This window comes from Kogia breviceps, chromosome 4 (assembly GCF_026419965.1).
Source record: "Kogia breviceps isolate mKogBre1 chromosome 4, mKogBre1 haplotype 1, whole genome shotgun sequence".
NCBI lineage: Eukaryota > Metazoa > Chordata > Mammalia > Artiodactyla > Physeteridae > Kogia > Kogia breviceps.
Window position 1 is genome coordinate 146,576,224 of NC_081313.1, and position 26,526 is coordinate 146,602,749.

General features: G+C 40.5%; 2 pseudogenes; one reads left to right on the plus strand and one right to left on the minus strand.

The window, feature by feature from the left end:
* LOC131755466 (RNA/RNP complex-1-interacting phosphatase-like) overlaps nucleotides 1-26,526 on the plus strand; it is a 572,095-nt pseudogene that overhangs the window by 128,024 nt on the left and 417,545 nt on the right.
* On the minus strand, nucleotides 16,222-16,890 carry LOC136794025 (RING finger protein 11-like; annotated as a pseudogene).

Genomic DNA, 26,526 nt, shown 5'->3' on the forward strand with positions numbered 1-26,526 from the left:
CTCAAAAAGAGAAATGAGCACAGAATATATGTTGACAGCTTTTCTAAAACATTTTTTCACGTTCTGACTCATTTTTCTTTGTATTGGCATTTCAAGGGATTTTGATTTTTAATTTGACTCTTAAGAAACCTTGATAACTTCAGTGAAATCCCATGAAGATAATATAAACAACTGCAATGGAAAATGAAAAGATGATAATAGCAACCAGCACTGTGATATTTCTTGTCAGTGTTCTTTAGAATTTAGAATAGTAACAAATCCCATATTAATTTGACTTTTTGAACTTTGGCCTTTACTTTGGTGGAAGAGGTTCCTTTCACTTTGCTTATTATCTGTTTGCAGTTAAGAACAATTAATGACCATACTTTGATTTGATCATCTTAAAGTAGTATCGAGGGAAGATAGTTATGCAACTATTTATATATCTATGGGTTCAAGGAAGTTTAAAGGCTTGATATTTGAATGCTGTGGAATGTAGCCTCCTTTCCCAGAGGGAAATGAACATATACATGTGTACTTAATGTAGTTTAAAATAAAGCAACACCTGTTGGTAGAGGCATCTTCTATTCCAGGCATGTTTAGGTATAGGGAAGGGGAACAAGAGCTATAAAACATAATTCTTGTCTATAAGGAGTTTACAGTTTAGGGGGGCTGAGGGCACTCCATGACTCAACGAGGATGAGCCTGATGCAGGTGGCTACAAGGTCACCTTTGGATAAACTCTGCTTTAGGAAAGACCAGCCTACTCTTATTCTGTTAAACTCTTTAATGCGGTGTCCAATAAACCTGAATATCAAGCTCAAATGCCACTTTAGAAATGTTTCCAGGGGGGCTAACAGCCAACAAGTTAATATGATTCCTACACACTTGACACAACTCACCAGAGGTCTTGAATTCGGTGAGCATATGGACCTCCTTTAAGAAAGATCACCATTTAAACTTGGAATGCTAAGTTCTAAGAGAATGAAGTAAGTAATAAGTGATATTCAGGTTCAGAGGTGGAAGAGAAAAGAGGTCTCACCTTGAGTAGAACATTATGTTGGATTCTCCAAAGTGGCAAACAATAAGGAGAACACTAACCAAGTAAGACTCTGAAGAAGTTGAGAATTAAGATGAAAGCCTAAGATGAGGGTCAAAATGTCCCCTAGATTTAAGGGTACACTTAGGCTGAAAGGGAAACTATTGAAAAAGATGTAGAAAATGCTAAATATTTCACAAAAATTTATTAGAACTAATAAAACAACTTAGCAAAGTTTGTTTGCAGAATATGAAATCAACATATACTCATCACTTGCATTTCTGCACATTAGCAATGAACCATCCGAAAAAGAAATTAGGAGAACAATTCCATGTACAATAGCATCAAAAAGAATAAAATACTTAGGAAGAAGCTTAACCAAAGACATGATAGACTTGTACACTGAAAACCACAGCGTTATTGAAAGAAATTAAGGAAGACATAAATCAATGGAAGGACATCCCATGTTCATGAACTATTGTTTAAATGTCCATATTACACAAAGCTACCTACAGATTTAATGCTATGCCTATCAAAATCCCCTATTTTTTGCAGAAATAAAAGAAACGACTCCAAACTTGATATGTAACCACAAAGGACCCTCCATAACCAAAGCAAGCTTGAAGACCTCACACTTTCTTTGGAAATGAAGTGTCCTTGTTATTGTGGGTTAAAAATCCAAAGTCCTAAAAGTCCATAAATTTTCCTCCTACATTTACATTTTGGTTCAGTCTCAGTGACAGGGCTTTCAGTGCCTGGGTGGCATTGAGGGATCCTTCAATATCTGTAGCTTGGACATCTGTCACTGACATGGTGTGGGTATCTCAGAGCCTGGGCTCTTTTACCAGTTGATCAATTCTGGCATGAACCATGCTCAGGAGGGCCCCACGCATGCTTGGTTTCATGCTCTGCTATTTCTGTCTTGAAATTCTTGATGATTTTATCTTTGAACTTACGTTTTGTAAGTAAAGTTTACGGGAGAATAAAATATACCCATGAGCAGAGGAGACATGTGCAATATGTGTGTGTCTACCACAATTCCTGCTGCCGTATTCACATCTAGTTTTTACCCTGCTTATGGTGTGCTTTCCATGACATGCTTATTTGGTACCCATTTGGAGTCTTACTGAGTTCCACCAGAATTCTGTGCTACTGGTCACATCCAAGACTAAGTGAAGGTGTTAACAGCTCCGCGAGGCCATGCTTTCCATTTGAATCTGAACTTACTGCTAACACAGAAAGAAAGCAGTTGTGTTTTAAGAAACAAGAATGTCCAAGGAATCTTATCATATCCTTTCTTACTCGTGTTACTTCCCAATATTAGCCAAAGACTTCTGCTGAAAAAGATGACATATATGAAAAAGAGAAGAGAGAACAACCCACAGAACCCATTTAGGGCTCACCCTAATCTAGCATGATGTCATCTTATCTCGATTCTATCTGAAAAGAGACTTTACTTGGGCACATTCACAGGTTCCAGGTGAACATGAATTTGGGGAGTACACTATGCACCCCAGTGCAAATACTTTCAACAACACTTTTTGTTTGCAGTTTGAACAAGAGGCGCTCTATTTTCAGTTTGCACTGGAGCCCACACACTATGTCACTTTTGACTGTTAGAGCCCATGTGGGAAAAGGGGGTTTCATGAGACAGCCAAGTGAGTCTGTCAACTGAATTCTAGAATTATCCAGACTTACCCACTTTGTTGCAGCAAGTTGGTTCCAGGCAAACCCATGTGAGAGGGGCGTGTCCACAGTGGAGCAGAGAACTTTTGTCTCCTATCACCAGACTCACTCCCAAGATGAAGGAGAGAAGACCTTAGCAAAGCATGGCCAGTTATTCTCCCCAACTTTGCCCGTCAAGTCGGTCACCTCACCTAGCCAGTGTCAGTGAATATAAGAGCAGGGAGGTTAAAAGTTATACTAATCAAATTCCCTTCCCATGGTGGTACTTACATGATACTAGTATGTGATGTGAGGCTAACAACTTACTAAATACCTGCAAGCCAGATCAGTATCTCATTTCTCTCTACTTCCATGGAAATCAAGGGACCCATAGCTACTGCAGGTTAGAGTGGGTGGTGTGAGATTGGGGGAAGCGTGGTAAGACACATTTTGGTATCAGTAAAATGTTGACCTGTTAAAATATTCAGTTCCAACATTCAATTCGATTTAGGCAAACCCTTAGTTAAGTTTTTGCTGGTTCCGAGCCTATGTAACCTATTTTCTCTCCCTAGTTCCAGCCATTTAACTTTAGCTTGCAGGCTCAGCATCATCTTAACCTCTAAAAGAATCTTACATGTAGGAGGAAGAAACTAAAGAGCTCTATTTCAACACTTAGGAACATCAGGCCCTACCCTGACCTAAACCTTGATTCTGATACTTAGGGTATTGTCTTGTCCCGTATACCCACTTCCTGCATTTTGAACCCATCAGGTTAACCGAGACCTGTCTTGGTGTAACATTCCCAGTTCATCTACCCCTGAGGCTCTCCTGAATTCTTCCGATTGTGACATTGTGATTGATTTAAATACTGGAATCCCTCAAACCTTTGCATGGTTCCTGAGGCCCTCTCAGATACTGGTAGATTTGGTTAGTGTCAAATACTTAGCTGTCTGATTCTCCAAATATCCTTTGCTCCTATATTTTCCATCCCAGCATACTACATACCCATGAAGGCATTGTTTTATCTCATGTTGGACCTACTCCCATCCAGAGGCCTTCACTTTGCTAGTTCCCATACTTTCTGGAAACCCTGTTATGGCCAGGTCTGGATTTTTTGGCGTTCCTCTGCAAAGCCTGTACCTTTTAGCAAGCTGGCTATAAGACCCACATAGATTTTCTAGTTTCTAAGAGATTTATGTCACAATTTGTACATTGTCATGTGTGTAGATATTTGTATCATCTGTACTTTTTGGCCAGTACGTGCCTATTGGATATTTTTCATAAATTGCAAAAGAATATTATATGACTTAGCACCAAATTGAATGTGCCTAATTGTAAGTTTGTAAACTCTGTTGAGCTGACATGTATCTTTTCTTTATTCAAATAGTAATTTACTAATATTGTCCCATTTGTAATTATGTGGAAGTTTTCAGAATTGTAAATAAATGCTTGTGGATTGAAACTTGGTTAGACGATGACTGTCCCAGATACGTTGAAGCTAGTGACCTTCTTACTCATTCATTCACTCATTCAATAATTGTGACCTTCCTGACTCCGTTTACCCAGCTCAAATGGTTGTGAAGGTTACTAACAGTGTATGTATGATACTTTCAGAAATTAGAAACTAAAAAGTAAAACTAACAGAAAACATTTCCTATTATAAATAACAATGGAATTTAGTATGCTATTATACCTTCAGACCCTACTGTAGGACATGCTGTTCTTTGCTGTTCCACTTGTGGCAGGATTCATAGTTTTTCTAAGGGGTACAGATCACTATGCCTGATACTGTGAGCAAATGTTATACGTTAGCTCCACTCTTGTCTCTCTCAGGCATTTTTTGGTATTGTGTAAAACGTAAATACATACTGTCAACCTCCTGAATGCTACCAGGCACATAATAGGAACCCAATAAATGTTTCACTGTGAGTGGAGTATAAGTTGATAGAATATTTTCGAATGTTGATTAGGCAGATTAGATTGATTGAAAATCTTTCAATATTTTATGTTTGCATCTCTTTCATTCCAGAAATTCTATGTCTAGAAATTTATATATAGCTATATACATGTATAAAGATGTTCACGTTGCAGCCTATCTGTAACAGAGGACAGAAACAAACAAAAAACCCCCAACTGAAAACAACTAAAAGTCCATGAATGTTGGACTGGCCATGTAAATTATGTAATGTTACGCAGCTATTAAAGAGAATAGAATGGATGTACACATAAATTGACTGGGAAAATCACTATCCAAGACAGATTGTAGACTATGTATAGGATGCTGCTCTTCTATAAAATACAGGATATCCATTACGTACAAATACTTACATACAAGATACGACAAGTGTGAATGTAAGCACTTGAGAAATATCTGAAAGAACCACACAAGAATCTGGGAGAGTGGGACAACTTTCCATGTCCCTTATGACTGGAATTCCGAAGGATACACACACGAACTAATAGACCTCTCCTGCCATCCTCCGGCTTAGCAGGGAATTGCAGGCGTCCGAGTCCTCTACTAATCAAACGTCTCAGTCGGCCGGTGTGATGACGTCATCGCGACTGGCAGTGGCGCATGCGCAGTAGAAGGCGGTCCGCGAGCTGCGTGTTTGTGCCTAGGCACCTGTGGTTCGGGGCCTTGTTCTGGCACCCGGGTCGCCGGGTTGGCGGCTTTGTCATTCGTGGCGTTGGGTGGGCGGCATCTTGGGGGGTCACATGAGCCAGTGGCATCATGCCCGTGAGCGCTGGAGTCAGGATCGCGGCTTTTCCGGCCGGACGTTCATCGGCCAAGAGGAAGGGCGGAAAGGACATCCCGGAAAGGTAATACGCCTTGGCCCGTGGGCGTTGCGTGTAGAGCTCAGAGCCCCAGGGCCTGGGCTTCGTCTCTTGTGCTGTCTCCTGTCACTGTTGGCCCCGCGCGCTGCCCCGTCCGCGTCCGTGCTGTGCTAGGGGATTTTGGTCGTCTCGCGCGCGGCTCAGTTCACAGTAGCTGAAAGCGACAGTGTGTGATGTTCTGATTTGCCCCCATCGTTTTAAAAGGGAGGCTCTAGTCATTGCTCCTCGGGTAAAATGCAGAGGGACTGCTTTTGAAGATGGGACTGTCAGTGTTGCGGACACTCCTTAATTACCAAAATAGAATCCCCTTCAATTCCTCAAGCTGTGTTGTTTTGGCACAGAAAATGTGAGTAAGAGGAACTGGAAGTAAGTTTGAGTGAAAAAACGCACCGGTACCGCCGAATTTTCCATCAAAACAGTTGATCTGTGTTGTCTCTAGGAATTATAAAGGGCGTACTGTTGCTTCCTAACCGGTGTCATTTGAGAGATCTACCTCTGTACGTTCAAATGATTCATTTGGAGACTTTGCTCATGTGTGCAGTAAACCCTTTAATTCCCTAAGACCTTCCTTTCCTCCATGTCATACCCCATAAAGCCCGCTTCAGTTTATCTCCTGAATTTCTTTTGAATCTGTCAACTCTTCCTCAACATCTAATACTGAACTTGCCTGTCGGTTGCAATTAGGTCCTAACTAGCGTCCATATTTCTTGTTTCCTTCCAGTCCGTTCTTCACAAAAGAAACCTTAACAGCAAGTTGGAGCATTGCTCATAACCATCGCTCCAAAACATTGTTTTGAGAATAGAAAACCAACTGTTGGCCTTCAAGTCTCTGCGTGGTCTAGAATCTTCTCTGCTTCTCTAGCCCCATCTTGTGCCACTTTTGTCCTCACTTTCTATGCTTCAGACACACTGAATTAACCTTAGTTCTAACTCATCTTACAGAAGTCACTTCAGATATTAGTTTTCACTGTGATTCCTAGCATTAAGGAATTTTGTTATTAGGTTTTGTATGAGGACTAAAAATAAACTGGGAAGTGGAAGAATTGAGTTTAAACTATTTCAGTCAACACGCGTGTATTCATGATACCTTAGTAGTCAACAGCGGGCTAGGTTTTATCAGGGATACAGAAGTTGTGGGCGTCTCTGGTTTTAGATATCCCTTATTTGTTGAGACCTTTGCATTGTTTAGTTGCCTTTTATCTGTTTTCATGATGGGAAAACAGGAACAAGGGAAGTATAGGTTATTACTGGGGGGGGGGTTGAATAAGTGGAGCAGCAAAATGCAAAGCAGAAAGAGGAGAGAGACCTAGTATAGAGGGATATGATATCCATTTTCAAGGCGCGATCATCCTATGCAGGGAGACAGCCTAAGATAAAATTTGCCTAACAAAAACTATATTATTAGGTGGAAAGAGTATCTTCCAGTTGGACAGTGGATGCCCTGGAACTCGTTGCATTGCTTTCAAAGTTCCTTTAAAAAAGGTAAGCGAAAGTTAATACCGTATGCTTCCAGAAATCTGAATTCACCATATAGAGCCCTGGCTCTCAACCCTGTCGTAGTCCATTTTCCCTTTTTATAGCAAATACTTTTTAATACCTCCTTTACTATCCAGAAATGGAATTCATAGATAAATACAGCCTACTTTTGTATTTAGTGTAAAAAAAAACCCAATGGAATGCCCTAACTATAAATAAAGAAGAAAATACTTTATAAGAAAGTAATATGTATCTCAGTATGTAAATGTTTGGGGATGACTATACTAGAAATAAAGAAATAGTCAGGTACTTGTACCATGAATGCAATAAACTATGGACTTTGATTGATAATGACGTGTCAGTGTTGGTTCACGAATTCTAAGAAATGAAGCACACTGGTATGGCACGTCGATAATGGGGAAGGCTGTGTGGGGTGAAGGAGAGAGGGTATAAGTGGGAACTGTGTGCTTTTTACTCAGTTTTGCTGTGAATCTCAAAGTGCTCTAAAAGTAGTCTACTAATTTAAAAAGAAAAGTGTGTTGCTGGCACTTGAATAACCAAACAGATCAATGGAACAGAGTACATATATAAGGCAAATACATAAAAGAATATTTAGCAGTGAAAGCCATCCTTCATATAGGTGGATATTCAAGAAGTGTTTATGTGTCTATTTACAGGCACTCTGCTTGGAGCTGGCGATACAGTGGTAGGCAAAATTGATGTGGTCCCTGCCTTCTGGGAGTTTACAGTCTGGTTAGGAGACCAACATGAAATAAACAAACATAGAAGTAAATGTCTAGAAGTGAGCTTATTTTCTTGTGTCTAATCTCTCTGGAAGAAAGGATTGTAATATCGCTTGTAAATTCCAGAGCAGGAAACTTTACTTGGAATCTCATATGTTAGCATCACAGGGTTTGAATAAATGGATAATATAATAAAGGATTTTAAACACATGTTCTTTCTTATTTTATTCTTTCTGACAGTTTTGAAATGAATCTTGCTCCAAAATGTTTTTCCCGCTTGGATCTTTTTTAACAAACTCCAAGAACAGAATGAAGAACTTGGGCTGATTATTGACTTAACATATAATTGCCGCTATTATAAGCCAGAAGTAAATGGAACCCGTAATTGAAAATGACCTTCTTTCTGATACTGTAATAATTCATAGTAATTCAGTACTTATCATCTTATGCTAAGGTGAATCCTGTTCTTCTTTCATGGGTTCAAAACAGGAAGCTAGTGGTTTCCTTAAATACACATTTCTAATTCCTGTTTCAAAATGAGATGAAAGATATGGATTGAACTATCGTATTTGGCAGTAGACTCTAGATGTGCTTAAGAAATTCTATAAGCTTCCATGTTCTATATTTTGAAAATGAAGTAAATTTTAGTAAGAATAGTAGTAGCCTGAAAGGAAAGAAAGGTATGTCCATTATGTCTTTAGCACTTATTTTCAGCAGTAGCCTGAGCATGTTTAAGCATCACAGTAAAAGACAATTGTTCTCTAAGTTTTATGCTTTCTTTTCCTAATACCTTCTGATACAGTACAGAAACCCATATATTCTCTTGGCCCATGTAGGACATACCAGTGCCAAAGAATTATCCTTCTTCTGACCTGTTCCATGGCCTTGGGAGACAGTAACACCTAATGTTTGTTAATATTTGTATAGCAGTTTGCCATTTAGAAAGTTGTTTCATATCCATTGACTTCGCTAATCTTCACAAGAATCCTTTGCTGTTGAAGTGGAAGTAGTACTGATATCTCCTACTGAGTGCTTACTCTGCACTAAGCTCAGAGGATAGACAACTACAGTTACTAATTTTACAGACGACGAAACTGACTCTCAGAAAAGGAAGAATTGAAATTTCAACTCAGTTATTCCTCTATTTTTATTGTGGTAAAATATACGTAAATCCTATTTATTTTAACCATTTATAAATATGCAGTTCAGTGGCATTAACTACAGTCACAGTGTTGTGTAACCATCACCACCGTGTATAACCAAAACTTTTACATCATCCTCAACAAAAACTCTGTAACCATCAAACAGTAAGCACCCCGTTTCTCCTCCCACCAGCCCTTGGTAACCTCTATTCCATTTTCTGTCTCTATGAATTTGCCTGTTCTAGGTACCTCGTGTAAGTGGAATCTATAATATTTGTCCTTCTATGTCTGGCTTATTTCACTAAACCTAGTGTCTTCAAGGTTCATCCATCTTATAGCATGGAACAAAACGCCATTCCTTTTTTGGCGTAATAAATCCCACTGTGTGTATAATGTAGTTTGTTATTCATTGGTTGATTGACACTTGGGTTGTTGCCACCGTGTAATTATTGTGAATCAGCCTGCTATGATCATTGGTGTACAGATATTTGTTCAAATCCCTGCTTTCAGTTCTCTTAGATATGCAGTGTAGGTAGTAGCAGAGTTGTTGTATCATATGGTAGCTCTACGTTCAACCTTTGAGCCACTTCCAAACTGTTTTCTACAGGGTCATCTTGTTTTTAAACAATGATCACAAATTTTAAACATCTACAAAAGTATACAAAATACTGTGAATGTTCCTTGTATACCCATGAACTCATCCAGCTTTAATATTTATCAACTGATGGCTGTCACATTTTATCTATACCCCCACCTATTTCACCCTATTCCATAGTATCTTGAAGCAGCTCCAAGACAACATGTAATTACACCTATACATTTTTGGTATGTATATTTAAAATATAGGACTTGTATTCCTTAATATCATTTTTAATATTACATACCCAGTGAGTGCTCAAATTTGCAGTTGTCTCCTAAATGTCATAAAAAGTTGTTTTTAAGAATTTTGAATTAGATCCAAATAAGGTCCTCACTTTGCCGTTGATTGTTAGGTCTCTGAGGTCTTAGTTAATCTATAGGTTCTCCCTCCATGTCTCTCTCACTTTTTTTTTTCCTCCTTGAATTTTATCTTTAAAGAAACCAGGTAATTTGTCCCATCTAGATTTTGATGATTACATTCCATGTGTTGTTAACATAACCTTCCATCCTTTTATTTCCTGTAAATTGGTCGTTGATCAGAATGAAGCTTGCATGTTTTGTTCTGGCAAGACAGTTTCATAGGTGGTGATGTGTTCTTCCATGGAGACATATAATTGTCTCTTTCTGTGATATTAGCAGTCACAGATGATTCATACCTCCATCCATTCATTCAGTTGAGGCTTCAAAAACTGGTGAATTCTGTTGTTCTTTTTTCACTTATTAGCTGGGTATATTTCTATCAGGAGAAGATTCCGTTCATCAACTACTTGGTTGCCCAGTTGTAGAGGCATAATTCCCTCTTTTTTTTTTTTTCCAGTACGCAGGCCTCTCACCGTGGTGGCCCCTCCCGTTGCGGAGCACAGGCTCCCGACGCGCAGGCTCAGAGGCCATGGCTCACGGGGTCTAGTCGTTCCGCGGCATGTGGGATCTTCCTGGACCGGGGCACGAACCCGTGTCCCCTGCATCAGCAGGTGGACTCTCAACCACTGCACCACCAGGGAAGCCCTCTTCTTTTATTTAGCAGTTTTCAAAATAATGAGTTGATTCACAAATATCCTCCAGTGGTGACCAATCTTTTTAAATGTATTTATTCATATCACCGTGGACTCCATTACAGTTATTATTCTGAATGAGGCCCTGTTTTTGGCTAGTTGGAGCTTCTCAGTGACTGCTGAGTCCTTTTGATATGACATCAGTTGTTTCTAGACTTTTTCAGTGGTCAGAGCTGGGAGATATGTATGTTTGTTTTTAATATAAAATATGTCATAGGTACATACTGCTACTTTCCATTTAAATTCAGAACTACAGAATTTTCACTTATCCTTTTCTGTCTTCTATTGATAGTCTACTTTCTCCCACCCCGAGAATACCAGTTCTCAACAATGCCTGAAATTTGCTCTATTTCCTATTTCGAATCCAAGTTCTTCTGACTCTATTCTACTATTCTACTTAAATCACAGCCGCTTTGTGGCCCTTGAAATATAAGATAGAACATAAATGTAGGTGGAACTCTTTATATCCTTTTGAGTTACATGTGCATTCATTCACATAGATTTGCTTTTCCTTTTGCATGCCTAGTAACTGTCCATTCTGCAGTTTTAATGAAAATCAGGTGATAGTTACTGGTTAAAGCAGCTTTGGAAAAAATGGCTCTCATCAGAATGACTGACATACTAAGTTTAATGTACTCTCTTGGTTTATATTCTGCCTTCTCTAATTAAATTTTTATTCTTTCCTGACAAATGAAGTAATACATATTTTCATGGTTTTGCCTTATAGGACTTACCAGAAACTATTCGTTATTTAAGAATTTGTACAATTGGGCATCAGGTGCCAGATGATGACACTATTTTTAAATTCCCATGTGCTGTTAATGGGTTTTTGAAAGAAAATAAAGATAATGGTGAGTTGTTTCTGTTTTTTTTTCCTTTACCTGAACTTTGGTATGCATTTTGAGTGGGGTTGGGGATTTTTAACATTTTTAATAGTTCTGACATTTAGGCCTGTTGTGTTTGGTAACATTAAGGTGGAAATGTCTGAAGGTGCTGATAGGGTATGGTGTTTTTCCTGTTTATGGTCACAAACAACTTAGTATAGTTTGGAAGGTGATTTGTGTGAGAAGTATGAACTGAAGTAGCTTACTTACCTCTTTTTAAAAAATTTGAATGGAAAATATATAAAAAGATAAAAATGTTCTTTTGTCCTATTTATTGGTTGAGATGTGGAAGAAAAGGTTAAGCCTCTCAGGTTCTTAGCGTATATAAAAGAGAAAAGAAAAAGCAAAGGTTCAGCGTGGGACACATCCCTAGAAGCAAAACAAAAGAGAGTGGACCAGAAGAGTGGCTTCGTTATCATATGTGTTTAAGATATTTTTGCTGCTTTTACCCTTTGGGTGCAAGTGAGGGAGAACACTGCCACCTCTTGTACGTATCTTCAGAAAGGAAGAGCTTCAAAGGCTGGTGTTTTCTTGTTTCTGCTTTAAGATCTACTCTGTTGTTAGTAGGTCTTAATAGCGTCTGAATTGTAAGGATCTGCCTGCCTTTTTCTAGCATCTAACTGTCAGAAGGAACATGGTATTTGCCGTGTTTTCAGACTGAGGAACCTTTCGTCTGTGGAACACCAGTGACCCACAGGAGAAGGTGTTCATCTTGTCCTCTTTCTAAATTTAGCCTGAGGAGTGTGCACTTTATTAAATAAACCTGACAGACACTACATATTCCGTGTATATATAAAATGATGCACATATATACATAAAACAGGGAGTAGGGGAGAAGGAATAGAGACGGAGGTGGGAAGATAGGGGATAGGAGTTGAGAGAGAGAAGGAGACACTGGAATTTCAAGATAAATTTTCATTCTGTAACCTGGTTGCTTAATGCAGGTACTAGCTCTTAAACATCTTAAGACCTATACACAGATCTTCCCTGTACTTTAGCTTTAAAACTTGAGAGGCTTGTCCTTGCCTGTGATAACCAGGGTGTCAAGAAAGGAGGCCAATTATCTGATTTGTGTAAACTGTAGTCACAGAAATGTTACCCCTTAGGATGTTAGGGTGCAGCTGCTGGCCTTCTTACTTCCTCCAGGCTCGTTTGTGTGTGTTCTGTCTGTTCCGCATGGGCTAGAAGATCCTTACGAGTGCCTGAGAACACGTTTGTAAACCTTGATTGTTCACATGTTATACCAAGTGTAGTCCATTGCATATGCTGACTCGTCTGTGGGTGTTCTGCATGCAGTGGGCTAACTTCACCATGCTCTCTGCCATTGCAGTCTCAGGACCTTAGTTATGATCTGTTGGTAGCTTCCTCTCCTATAAGCCCCTCCCACAGATGCCAGGCTCACTGATAAAGAGGAGGAGACTCTAGTATCCACTCCCTAGAATTGGTAGAGACTCAGAAAATAAATTGTTTTAGTAAACACCGAGAGCCTTATAGGTTTGTTGTTAGGGCACGTGGATACAGAGGTGACTAGAAGTCTTTGTTCAGAAGCAACTTGCAGTTATCTATGAAGGTAAACATGTAGTGACTATAAATGGGTTACTTATCATAAAAGAATCAAGTGCAGCAGGAAAATAGAGGAAAAATCGAGGAAGGCCTGACCGAGGAGACATCATTTGAGCTGGGCTTGGGGGAAGAGGATTTTGCCAGAATGAGGAAAGGACAACCCAGGTATTGGGAACAGGTACAGAAGGCACAGGGCTTGAACGTGTGCTCTGGAGGGGCAGCCTCTGGTTTGACTAGAGGGTAGTGTGAAAGGGCAAAGAATTCATACATTCATTTTCAGCAAATATTTGTATAACACCTTCTAAGTTGAAGGCATTGTTCTAGGAAGTAGGAAAAGAACAAAGTTCTTGCCCTTACGTACTTTACGTTCTAGTGGGGGAGAGAGATACATAAATAAGTAAATATATGGAGTGTCAAGTGGTGCTAAATTCATTGGAAAATAACAAAATGAGAGGAAGAGGTGAGGGCATGTGGTAGGTGATCAGGGACACCTGTTTTATAGACAGACTTATGGGTGTCCACTGTACCCATGGTTTAAACAGGACTGGCTACCTCATCTGCAGGTGAGTTGCCAACCCCAAGAGGCAGACCATGTTTAAATTGTTCTGTTTACAATAGTAATGTAAGCTAATGTAAGCTGAATGCAAAAACTGCAGTCAGAGAAATGTATGAAGTGGAAGGCAATTTTGCGCCCTACTCAGAGGTTGCCACCAGTAATAATTTAGCACATATTTTTTCAGATGTAAAAATGCAGATGTAAGCATATACGATATTCCCTTGGTATCTGCAGGAGGATTGGTTTTAGGACTCCCCATGGATACCAAAATCCTCGGATGCTCACCTCCCGTATGTAAAATGGTGCAGTATAATTGGCCTTCCATATCTGCAGGATATGGAACCGTTGGATATACAGAACTGACTGTACATGTGATTGAATGGTATAGTATTCAGATATTTTGGTGTATAATTTAATATATGGTGGACATCTTCCTAGGAAAATATTTGGAGACATCATTCTTATTTATTTATTATTATTTTTCCCTCCAAATTTGCTTTATGTAGTTGGATATAAATTAATTAACAGTTAAATGTCAAACCTTTAAGTGCTTATGACATACTAAATTCTTGTATAATGAACTTATGAAGAACCCTTCAAGAGACTTGTGTTTTGTATGTAGGAAAGTGTTAAGAGTCAAATATTCAACTCAATATAAAATAATAAGAAACACTTCTGATTAGTTAGGTTGAGATTGCTTCTCCTTGTAGTAATGAATGATTTTTTTAGCTGTAGTATCACTGAGCTGAACAAATATGTCACCTTCGAGTACATAAGGAAAAATACACACATGCTAAATGGGTAAAACATTACAACTCCATCTTTCCTAGACCATCTCTACTTCTAACACTTCAGAAGCTTAGAGATTCGGAGTATTCTTACCTAAATTGCAAGAAAAATATAAAGGAGAAATTCCTTCTTTTTTGAGGTCACAACTGTGAAGTCGTGATTATACAAATTCTGCATTTGTGTGCAAAACATGAAACACATTTATCTTCATTCTCCCTGCTTAGAATTGTCAGTCAACTAGCAGGACTTTCCTTCCAAGAAACAGAGACTGAGATGTGTTGTATATGACTTCAGTAAGCTCAGCACTACAATAAGAAGACATGCAGTATCCTTTTGCTGTGGTTCAAGACAACAGGGAAGGAGGTCACAGGAAAGAATAAGTCAAAATTCTTACAACTGAGAAACTTTTCTCAGTTTAACCATGGTGCCTCTTTCATTTTTACATAAGCATGGTGGCATAATTCAAGCTCAATAAATCAGAATTCTTAATGTTGAAAATTTACCTTGACTTTTAATTATCACCATATTAACAACCAAAATGATTAGATGAAACACATAAGAAAGGGTAATGTTAAACCCCAATTTACTAGAGGTGGTTTCTCGACAACATTAACTCATTTTTTTCATGAGAAGAGGGACAATGAATCTCGGTTTGCTTACAAGCTAGGAGATCACTTTGAATTCTGCCTTTCTTAACTGCCAGTGGATATCGCACTTGTAACAGGTTATAAATAAACTGGTTTTCAAGCACAGAGCCAGCCCCAACAGTAAGAGAATACTATTTAGGAAGACCTAAGGCAATGAATTCCATTTCCAATGGAAAAAAAGAATCATATGGTCTTAGACAAACAGTTCTGAATGGTTTACTTAACAGTCCCTTAGTAGTTCTTCCCTGCTCATAGAACTTTATGATTTTTTGAGGAGTGAAGCATTCAGCTTCAGTGGATAAATCCTTGTTAGGCTGAGACAATCATTATCCTATCCCTCTTTGCTATGAGTTGTCTTATGAATGGTCATATCAATCTGTTTTGGCAAATGAGTAATTAGGGGAAGGCTGTTATTGTTCTTATGAGAATGATATTTTTCTCTGAAAAAAGATAAATAATATGCATTTGGAAAATGAGTATTCAGACTCTTTTTCTGCTCACTCCTTGTTTTTTGAGAATATGATTCTTGGTTTTACAGCAGCCATCTTGTGACCCTGAGATGATCATATGCCAATAATGGCAAATGGTAGATTAGAAAGGACCAGCAAAGACAGAAAACAGCAACCTCAATAGTAACAACAATCACAGCCAAAGAACAATGGGACCTTAACTTGTGGAGTTCCTATAAAGTAAAAAATAAATGCTCTATGTTTATTCTAAAAAAAAAGAACTATGCAAACAAGCTTAAAACTAGTTTTTTTGTGCCAGTGTTATAAAATGTAGCTTTAAATAAAACCTTGACCCAAATGCCAGTAACTTCAGAAAAGAATTTGGGTAGGGGGAAGAAGAAAGTTATCTCACTTAGGAAAAACAACCACTATCTTTATCGTAATCTTCCACACACGAGTGAAACATATGTAGCTGCTATAACACTTTACACAATTCCTATGTACTGGAGCAATAACAAGATCTAAATACAATTATATTTTTAAACACTGGGTGAAGGCTTTACATAAAAATAGCATCCTACTTTTGCCCCTAAATTTCTAAAAGATCACATACTTTTCCCCAACATCTGCAGCTGTTTAGGAGTTTTTAGGACAGTTTTATGCATGATCTTAATTCCCAATCCGTGGCTCCTTGGGCTCAACAACAAAAGATCAAAACCACCAAAAATGATGGTTCACTTGAAGTCGGGTGAGAGACACTGGCTCACTTAGTCTCGTAGGACAGAAGCAGTGCTGCATCAACTGTCTCCATGCAGGAGGGGCACGTGAAGGGTCTCATCAGCCAGTCACCTGTACAGCCCAGGTGATCTGCATACACAGCAGTAATCAAATTGGGTTTGCATAAACAAAGTCCATCATACAGATCCCACACTCCCAGATCTTTTAAAAAAATATTTGTTTTATTTAGTTAATTAATTTATTTGTTTGCACCATGTCTTATTTGCAGCCGGTGGGCTCCTTAGTTGTGGCATGCAAACTCTTAGTTGCGGCATGCCTGTGGGATCTAGTTCCCTGACCAGGGAATGAACCCGGGCCCCCTGCTTGGGAGTGTGGAGTCTTTACCCACTGCACCACCAGGGAAGTCCCCTGGATCCTTTCTTCTGATCCATTTCTTCCAGGGTCATAAACTCCTTCAGGCTGATGCTGTATGAGGCCTATTCTTTGAGCTATCCTAATTTGTTCCTCTCAGCTGAGTGGCTGGGCATGTCTGGCTAGGTGTTGGATGATAGACCAAAACTGGAACTTGATCCAGATATGGCAGCAGCGGCTCCTGATCCAGCTCCGTCACCTTGCCAAAGCTAGCCCAGTCAGACTGAGACTTGTGAGGCATGGAGATGTGATCCGAAGTGGGGGAATTAAGGCAGTTCCCCATCTTCCGGGGCTTGAGTGTGTGATCTGTTGTGTGCTGTTTTGACAGTCTTCCAACCTCATTCTTTTTTAAAAATAATTAATTAACTAATTAATTTTATTTATTTATTTTTGAATTTTTAAAACTTATTTATTTTTTATACAGCAGGTTCTTTTTTTTGCGGTACTCGGGCCTCTCACTGTTGTGGCCTGTCCCGTTGCAGAGCACAGGCTCCAGACGCGCACGCTCAGTGGCCATTGCTCAAGGGCCCAGCTACTCCACGGCATGTGGGATCTTCCCGGACCGGGGCACGAACCCGTGTCCTCTGCATCGGCAGGCGGATTCTCAACCACTGCGCCACCAGAGAAGCCCCAGGTTCTTATTAGTTATCTATTTTATACATATTAGTGTATATATGTGAATCCCAATCTTCCATTTCATCTCACCACCACCGACCACCTTCCTGCCCCACTTTCCCCCCTTGGTGTCCATACGTTTGTTCTCTACATCTGTGTCTCTTTTCTGCCTTGCAAACCTGTTCACCTGTACCATTTTTCTAGATTCCACATATATGCATTAATATACAATATTTGTTTTTCTCTTTCTGACTTACTTCACTCTGTATGACAGTCTCTAGGTCCATCCACGTCTCTACAAATGACCCAATTTCGTTCCTTTTTTTTTTGTGGTATGCGGGCCTCTCACTGTTGTGGCCTCTCCCGTTGCGGAGCACAGGCTCCGGACGCACAGACTCAGCGGCCATGGCTCACAGGCCCAGCCGCTCTGTGCATCAGGGATCCTCCCAGACTGGGGCACGAACCCGTGTCCCCTGCATCGGCAGGCGGATTCTCAACCACTGCGCCACCAGGGAAGCCCCAATTTCGTTCTTTTTTTATCGCTGAGTAATATTCCATTGTGTATATGTACCACATCTTCTTTGTCCTTTCATCTGTCGATGGGCATTTAGGTTGCTTCCATGACCTAGCTATTGTGAATAGTGCTGCAATGAACATTGGGGTGCATGTGTCTTTTTGAATTATGGTTTTCTCTGGGTATATGCCCAGTAGTGGGATTGCTGGATCATATGGTAATTCTATTTTTAGTTTTTAAGTAACCTCCATACTGTTCTCCATAGTGGCTGTATCAGTTTACATTCCCACCAGCAGTGCAAGAGGGTTCCCTTTCCTCACACCCTCTCCAACATTTGTTGTTTGTAGATTTTCTGATGATGCCCATTCTAACCGGTGTGAGGTGATACCTCATTGTAGTTTTGATTTGCATTACTTTAATAATGAGTGATGTTGAGCAGCTTTTCATGTGCCTCTTGGCCATCTGTACGTCTTCTTTGGAGAAATGTCTATTTAGGTCTTCTGCCCATTTTTTGATTGGGTTGTTTGTTTTTTTAATAGTGAGCTGCATGACCTATTTATATATTTGGGAGATTAATCCTTTGTTGATTCATTTGCAAATATTTTCTCCTATTCTGAGGGTTGTCTTGTGGTCTTGTTTATAGTTCCCTTTGCTGTGCAAAAGCTTTTAAGTTTCATTAGGTCTCATTTGTTTATTTTTTTAAGGCTACATTGTTCCTTTGCTTATTGATGAACATATAAAAGTCAGAAGTTTTTGATGTTATAAAACGTCCAAGTAATGAATATTCCTGTGTGAACATCTTTGAATATATATGCTTTGTCTCAGTTAACTTCACTCAGAATTGGACTTCTGCATCAAAGAGTTTATGCCCTTATGCCTTTTGTGGATGTTGCTACCCTGTACCAATTTATGGTTGTTCATGCAGGAAATACTTATTGAGCATCTGTTATGTTAAGCACTGTGCTGGGTGCTAGCAAAACGACTTGTGAAATTTTGTGAGTGAAGAGACTTGACCTGCCCTTTGTGAATTCTAACAGTGCAGAGAGGGAATAGATAGTCAAGAATCATACTCTGCATGTCGAATTACAACTCTGACAAGTGCCAAGGAGAGGGACATGGTACCATGAGAGCATATTTTAGGAAGCATTTGATCTCATCATGGAGTTTAGAGAAGGTTTATTCAGGGATGTTTCAGCTGATATCTGAAGGATGAGTAGGTATTAACCAGATAGGGATGTTGGGGAGAGATTTCTGAGCATAAGGAATAGCACAAGACCCTATAAGAGGAAAGCATATGCTGTGTGGGAGGAACTGGCCGGGAAGGTGGGGCTGTTGGGGGAGCATGTCATGATGATGGAGCTGCAAGTGTGGGTAGGAGCTTGATCGTGCAGGCTTATGTTTAAGGTTTCAGACTTTAAGAGGAATAGAAAACCATTGAACTTTCTTGTGGAAGGTGAGTGTGTGGAACATACCCAATTGCACTTTCAACCTGTCGTTTTGCTACCGAGTGGAGAATACACTGCGGGGAGAAAGAGTGGAAGCGAGGAAACAAGTTAGGAGACTTTTGTAGAAATTGGGCATAATGGTGGCTTGGACCAGGGTATGGTGGTCATTTTGGTGGAAAGATGTGGACAGATGCTAGAGATATGTAGGCAGTATCATTGTTAGCACTGGGGGTGGGTTGACGGTGAGGGTGAGGGAGAAATAGCTGTCAGTGACGGTGATTCCTAAGCTTCTGGCTCCTGTGGTTGGTTAGATAGGGTTTTTTAGATATGATGTTAATATTGATCCTAATTTGTCTTTTGTTATTTGTTGGTTCGTGATGAATACTCTGTCATATTAAGTCTCCTGTTTTGAGTGTACAAAGCATTTTGACTGAAACTGACTGTTGTATGTTATCAGATAACTTTTTAACATCTGCCAGTTTGGTCCTGTATTTTATTCTCTTTCATTTATTAATTAAATTGTTGTATTAATGTAAATAATTATATTAATAGATTTTCTAAAGTTGCATTATCCTTGCATCCTTGGAATAAAGCCTTTTTGTAGTCATGGTATATATCATTCTTTAATAATTATTGATTAGATGTGCTGATATTTTCTTAGGATTTTTATATCTATATTTGTAAAGCGAAATTGGACCATTTTTGCAAAAACTTGATTTTCTTTTCTTTTTATTTACAAATGGCTTGAACTTTGTTGTTTTGTAGATATTTGATTGATGTAGAAGGCATGTGGCCAGATGATGCAATTGAATGTAAGTATCAGGGTTGTCACTACTTTTCCCTTTTTATAAAATATGAAGGTAGAAGTGTAGGGGAATTTCTCAAATTTTGGAAAAAGAGAAAAGTTTGTAATTCATTTGTCCTGACATAGCATAACCTTTTACCAAAAGTTTATAAAGGAATGTATCTGGAAATAGCGAGATATAACAGCCTGAATAATTAGTCAGTGGATTTCAGCTTGTTTTTCTTTTATAAATTTTTAAAATTAATTTACTGAGTTTTGATATTATATCCACTGCACCACCAAGGAAGTCCCTTTTTCTTTCTTCCTTCCTTCCTTCTTTTCTTTAAAGCTCCAAATCATTTAAAATACATGACTTCTTACTAAAAATCTCCAGTTCATATAAGCAAGGGATTTATAACTTCTCCTTTAAAAGATTTATTCCTGGGACTTCCCTGGTAGTCCAGTGCTTCAGACTCTGCACTTCCAGTGCAGCAGGCGTGGGTTCAATCCCTAGATGGGGAGCTAAGATCCCACATGCTGTGCAGCCAAAGAAATTTTTTTAAAAAGTTATATTCCTGTATTATTGAATTTAGTGGTTTAGGTTTTGTTTGAACATTTAGAAGATTTCAATTTATTTACCAGGAACAAACAAAGCATCATGTAAAATAGTTTTCCAGAAAGTATTTCCATCATTCTCTTCTTCCCTTTCTCGTGCAGACTGGTGTTTTATCCTGACAAGCTCTGCGTCATTCCATAAGAAAGCTGCTCTTCTTTTGGTTTCACAAGAGATGGTGAACAATGTTAAAATATCCAGTTTACCTAAGTTTCTAGAGTACACTTCAGGGAGCAAATGATGGGGTGGGATGTTGGGGCAGAGTGAGAGCTACAGATTCTGGTGAGACTGAGAGTCAGTCACAAAAATTCCTGGGCTGTGGTGAAGGGAGAACAAATATAAATCAAGTTCCTGCTGGTGGACAGGAAGCCACAGTGAAGAAGAATGGTGTGTAGCTGGGATGTGTAATTGGGCCCATAAGTGCTGTGTCTTCTGATGGTAATTATGAACAGAAACCAAATAATAATTACTGCTAACATGTAGGTGACCAATCCTTGAGAGCTGAGGCAGAGAGAAGGAGAGACAGCATTATACCTTGTCTCTGGTTCATTGAGTTTCCCAGGCTGATTTGTGAGCAATCTTGGGTGAAATCATAACTAAATCATTTTTGCTAAGGTGGTCAGCTTCCGTGGGGTCCTTTCTCTGCACTCTGTCCAATGATAAAGCCCACTGGTATGTGCCTCCTGGAAAACAGTTATTCCAAAACAGTGTAACTGACGCATTGATGGAACAGCCATGAAGAACGTGTTTCCACATGGCCTCACACCTCTGTTTCAAAGTGCTTTAAAACTTTTTTCATCCAAAAATCAATAAGAGGAAAGGATTGGGATCAAATCCCGTACAGACGTAGTGAAAGAAAAAAGAGAATAAGGAGCAGAGTAGCATCTCTTCAGACAATAAAATCAAGTTGGAAAAGACAGGTCCACAAACCAGATCAAAACTGTAACCTGGTATTTCACAGTGGGCTTTTAAAAGATGTTAGGAAAAAGAATGCAAAAGTTGAAAGAACATGGATTGAGGAGGGAATGGGAAGTTATTGTTTAATGGCTGTAGAGTCCCTGTTGGGGATGGTGAAAAAGTTCTGGAAATGGTAAATGCTGATAAATGCCACCTATGGGTGTTTGGTTTTAGTTGATCTTCTTTCATGTCAGGGTTTGGAGAGATTCAGAGACTGTGCGGCTGCCTCCATCTTTCTGAGGTTCTGCTCAATCTTTTTTGACATAATTATTTTGAATTTGGAGAGTGGTGATGTTTGCACAGCACTGTGAATGTATTTAATGGCACTGAATTGTATACTTGAAAATGGTTGAAATACTACATTTTGTTTTATGTGTATTTTACCATAATAAAAAAAGATGAAAGAACAGCATAAACCAGAATTAGGTAAGATGATAGAACTCAGGACAGAATTCAAAATAAAAGAAAAATAATTCAGAAATGAAGACTACATTTAAAATAATACAAGAGTGGGTACTTCCCGGGTTGTCCAGTGGTTAAAAATCTGTCTTCCAGTGCAGGGAATACATGTTGGATTCCTGGTTGGGGAACTGACATCCCACATGCTGCAGGGCAAGTAAGCCCGCACGCCGTAACTACTGAGCCGACATGCTCTGGAGCCCATGCGCCACAACTAGAGAACCCACGAGGCACAGGTAAGACCCCATGCACTGCAACGAAGAGCCTGCGTGCTGCACCTAATACCTGACACCACAAAAACTAAACAAATAAATTAATTAAATAAATTAAATAAAATAATATGAGTGAAAGAACATAATGGATAATGCCTTAAGAGAAACAAACAAGAAAAGGAAAAAAAAATTAATCAAAAAGAAGATAAAAAGAATTTTATAGAAATGGCAAACATAAAACAGGCAAAAATAGGACAGCTCTGAAAAGAGTAATATAAATAGGTGTAAGAATCTATTATACCATAAAAGTGACATTTAAAATCAGTGGGACAGATTAGTCAATCAATTGTGATACATACATGTTGGGGTATAAATATTTCTCTGGAAGGATCCACAGCACAACAAAAGCAGATATCTCTGAGGAGGGAAACGTGTGGCTGGGGAAAGTGGGAAAAAGGGTGACTTTTCATTGAATTGTCTTGTGTATGTACCTTTTCTAATGTTCTGTCATGTGAATCTGTTACCTCTGAAGTTCGCTGAGTTCAAACCCCAGTTCCCCAAATTGCTAGCTCTTAATCCTGGGCAAACTCTTCACACTCTCCAAGCCTCTTTATCTGTGAAATAAGGTCAGTAACTTAGCCTGGTGCTGCCTGGCACAGAATAAACTCTCAACAAATGGAGATCATTAGGGAAAAAACCCCAAATGCCCATCAGTGCAGGAATGGATTTTTTAAATGGGGTGTATATGTGAAATATACAGTCATTAAAAGGAATGAAGTACTGACACATGCTACGACATGGACGAACTTGAAAACATTATGTTAAGGGAAAGAAGCCAAACACAGTGGTCATATGTGTATTATTTCATGAAATGTCCAGAAAAAGCAAAACCGTAGTGACAGAAAGCAAATGAATGGTTGCAGGGACTGAAGGAGGAGGGGATGAAGAGGGCCTGCTGATGGTTACGGGGGCTTCTTTTTCGGGTGATGAAAACGTGATGGGTTAGATGACGCTGATGGTTGCATAGGCTTGTGAATGTACGAAATGACACTGAATTTGCAGTTTCAGAAGGTGAATTTTATGGCAGGTGAATGACATCTCAAAAAATAATTTTGAAAATGAAAATTGCCAGAGTTCCCATAGTCACTATCCACTGTCTCCATCTCTCCCTTCTCCCGACTGCATTCCTTTTGACGCCCACCCCTGCTGCTCTCTCCCATCCTCAGTCCCTCGAGCTGCCCCACGAGGCCTCCCAGGGAGCCCCTGAGACAGTGGGCGCCTGCGTCCTATTGCTGTTGGAGCGGCTGCCCAGTGTGTGTGCCCCCACCACTCTCACCCGTGAGAGTGGCCGCTTCCCTCGCATTTTTCTCGTGCGTTTCAGCTGATGGTGATGTTCACAGAAGGCAGCACGTGCCCTGGTCCATGGAGGAAGCCCCTCAACTTAATATTTAGGCCCGTCCAGAAGTTTAATCTCATCCACCAGTAACCTCAGGATGCTGTGCTCTGAAAGCCAGGTTGGCCACCTGCGGGCACTTGCAAATACTGAGGACTTCGGAGGCATTTGGGCCTCCAATTGAGGCCTTGTACCTCCACATGTGATGTGACCTCAGCCCTCTGCCGCACCTAAGTGAAGTGGCACAGGAATACTGACCTTGCCTGTTGTTGCCAGGATTAACTGAGTAGTGCATTGGCTCCCCTGGTGCTTAGGTGTTGAGTACATGGTGATGTACATACCAGGCCCTATTGGTGGGCCTCCTGATGCAGCAGTTCCCTTGGCTCTGCCCCTGTCGTCAGCTGCCCCTAGGATAACTCGGAGCCCGAGCCACTTCTCTGGTAGATTTCCCTATTCCCCCACTATGGTCACACCTGCATAAGGCAACTCAAACCTTTCAGAGATGTGTCCTGAACCTCTTCTTTTCATAAATACCTTTCTGGTGGTTGTGAGACTTAAGGCCAACCTCCCCAAGAGACTTTTTCAGTTTCTCCTAGGAAACCTAGACTCATCTTCTGTCATCTTCAACTCTACTCAAATTTTGTTCTTTCAACCCTGACCTCTGGCCCTGCTTTTTACTTCTGCCATTTCGTCCTCACTCCTGCTTCCTTTCATAAATCCATAAATCTCTTTTGGCCTTCCTACCCCTGGGCCAAGTTCCTTCCTCTTTCCTCAGTTTTCACCCCTTTCCTCCCGTTTCCTTCCTTCTCCCTTCCAACTTTCAGTCCTTCCTTTCACATGCAGACTTTGATTCCAACCCCATCAAAAACATACACGTCACAGTTAGCAGCATCTCAAAATTCAAAAGGTTTATTACTCATCTATTAATCCTATTACATTTATTTCTTCAGTTTTATTGTTTTTAAATATATCAAAATAAATAGAGAAATTTATACCTATCTTATCTATATATGGAAGAACAGCTGGTACCCAAGGTGTCACCAACAATCCTAGCAGCTCTTACTGTACGTATCTGTAGTAGTCAGCAATTTCCATTTCTTTTTCCCTCTCAGTGAAAAACATCAGTTTCCCCAGAGAAGTGTATTTGGCAGCATTCTCACGTTCTTGTTGAGCCTCCTCTTCATGGCCTCCCGCTCTGGCCTCTGCTCTTGTTCGATGGGCGTTGACATTACTGGCTCAGGAACATTGGGTTGCCTCCATTGAATTTGGTGCTTCCTGAAGTCTTGGAATAGAAATGGGGTTTGGAGCTCCGGTGGGGACTGGTGCTTAGTCAGAGCAGGGGGAACAGGCTCCCGCTGGAGAGAAGTGGAAGGTGAAGTTTTGTACGGTGCAGGCCTCGGAGCAGCAGACGGACGGACACTAGGCTGGGTATGGTCGGTCCAACCCGCTTGGGTTGGGTTGGTCGCAGTTGGCTGAGCTGGTTTGGCGGGACCTGGCAAAGAGGCAGGAGGTGGCTGGGGTGAACTCACTGCAGCAGGTTGAGCTGGGTTAGTAGCAGCAGGCTGGGCACGGTCAGCCACAGCAGGCCGATGTGAGGCCAGAGACTGTGGCCTCCGAGGAGCAGGTCGAGCTTGAGGCTTGTCCCAGGCAGAAAAAGGCAGAGGCATCCAGTTGACCTTCCCAGGAGGAGGCAGCTCATACTGGGATGGAGATGGACACTCTTTTTCAGCACTGCTGTCTGGTTTCTGGGCTTGGCCTTGAGTTTTCTCAGGACCCTGAACCTCACGTGGGGTGTGCCGCCATGGCTGGATCTCTGGGGGTGGCTGGCGGTCTTTAGGGTTGATTGAATTTCCCAAGACCCGACAGGAAGAGAGCCCAGTTTTCTTATCATTCTTCTTCCCCAGTGCGTGAAAAACTGTCACAGACTCCAGCATGCGCATGCCTAGCGGGGTTCGAGTCTTTTTAAAGCTCTCGTGGATAAGCTCAGTTTGGTGTTTCTTTCGCTTCGTCTTGGGAATTGTTGGCTTCTCTTCTGCCTTGACTTTCTTCCCTGACTTTTTATTCTCTAATGTAACAGATAAGGAAAAAAACACGCTTTGTGAGACAGTCAGTGATTTGTCCAAAGTCACACAGATAGTAAATGTCAAAGTAAAACTGAACTTAGGTCTCCAGAATTCTAGTTCAATAGTCTCCCTCATTATTCCATGCTACTTTGAATCTACTACTAAATTTAGGGGCAAAATAAATCTAATGAAAAAGTTTCTTTTCTTGGGCTTCCCTGGTGGCACAGTGGTTGAGAGTCTGCCTGCCAATGCAGGGGACACGGGTTCGTGCCCTGGTCCGGGAAGATCCCACATGCCGCGGAGCAACTAAGCCCGTGAGCCATGGCCACTGGGCCTGTGCGTCCGGAGCCTGTGCTCCGCAACGGGAGAGGCCACAATAGTGAGAGGTCCGTGTACCACACACACACAAAAAAGTTTCTTTTCTTACCTGCCATGGTCAGAGAAGAAGAGGAAACATCAACTGCAGATACAAGAGATGAGGAGACAACACTAGAGGATGTCTGAGTGGCTGCAGCTGAACGGCACATGTGTCCAGTCCAAAGGTCACTGGTTACTGGTCACTGGTCACTTGTGATGATGCAAATTTGTTTACAAACAACTCCATGGAAACCCCAAGAGTCTACCAAGTGGTAGTAGGTTAGGTAGGAGAGGGATGTCACAAAGCAGGCAGTTTACAGGTATGAGATAGCCAATAGGGAGGTCCGATCCCCAACAGGAAGGTGGGATTGGGTGAAGAGAGTGTAGGAGAGCTAAAACAACACCTAAATTTCTGAGCTCCAGGTAGGAAATCCTAGAAGACAGATTTACCTTCCCCAGGCTCTCACATTAGGGAAATCATTGCAACATTTCTTACAGATGTTCATT